The sequence below is a fragment of the Echinops telfairi genome, unplaced genomic scaffold (assembly GCF_000313985.2).
Source record: "Echinops telfairi isolate 266 unplaced genomic scaffold, ASM31398v2 ScPeMD7_18;HRSCAF=68, whole genome shotgun sequence".
NCBI lineage: Eukaryota > Metazoa > Chordata > Mammalia > Afrosoricida > Tenrecidae > Echinops > Echinops telfairi.
In genome coordinates, this window is record NW_022103915.1 from 6,163,312 (window position 1) to 6,164,413 (window position 1,102).

Below are 1,102 nucleotides of genomic sequence, written 5' to 3' on the forward strand. Positions count from 1 at the left end.
AGTTTTCCCCGTTGTGAGCTGAGAGGGTAGGTACCTGGCTGTGATTTAATATGTAGGCAGATTAATGAAAGAACAAGCATGGAACAATCATGAGTGAGGGATGGGTAGAAAGCAAGGATTTTGATTAGGACAGGTACTCAAAAACGGAATTTCATTGTGATGCGTTATTTGCACTCTGCCAAAGAGGGCATCGAGCGGATCTTGGTATAGTTAAGGGCATGCTTCTTGTTCTTGTTGTCATTAAAGGCCATCGCCAGCAACACTGTTCAAAAATAATAAGCGAATCCGTTAGAGAAGGCATAATGGAATAAAGAAGTTGGAAGCTGAGCATGGATCAATGATGATCATTGGTAGGGTGTGAATCCCCCTCATTGATGAAGCCCGTGGTGTAACTCTGAGGCCAATTACAAAAGAAGAAGCAGTCTGCATTCATCATGGAAACGAACTGATAGTTGAAGTTTTAAAAATTCAATAAGCTTGTTCCTGGGCTTTTGTAGTTCACAGATATGGATTGTCTTATATTAAGCGAATCAATGCATGAATAAATATATATATATATATATATATATATAGCAATGAAGACAGAGACCCACTCATGGACCTTATTAATAGAGTGTGCAAATAAAACAAGTATTAGTTTTAATATAATAATGAATTAAAATGAATATGTCACATTTATATCTAATAATTACAAGTGCTTATATTTTATAATATATATACATATATGTATATATATATATATTTATACTTGTAGTTAAGAAGCAGTCTTGTTTTTAGTCTGCTGTAGTTTTTTTTTTTAATTAAGGAAAGGGAAAGTGTTTACATCAGTCAATAATTCATTAACTAGCTGTAGAGGACCAAATATGGACTAAAGTGAATATTGGATATCTTACAGAGGGGCATGATTGATTAATCTAATGCTACTCACTCTTCCTGTTTAAAAATAAAACTAAGAGAAGGGCTAAGGTACTTTCCAGTGGTTAAGGCACAGTTGGACAAATGCTAATATTGATCCACATTCTTTTCCAGTTTTACTGGTTTATACTTATTGATGTGTTATGATAAATGAATGAATGATAAATTAATACCCCCATCAGTGGAC

The 1,102-nt window shown here is 33.9% G+C and overlaps 1 non-coding gene across 1 annotated transcript; it reads left to right on the plus strand.

The window, feature by feature from the left end:
• Positions 1-330: 330 nt before the first annotated feature.
• On the plus strand, positions 331-404 carry LOC115868860. The gene has a single exon (XR_004045826.1). It is a non-coding gene; the product is annotated as a small nucleolar RNA SNORD113/SNORD114 family (small nucleolar RNA).
• Positions 405-1,102: the final 698 nt, after the last annotated feature.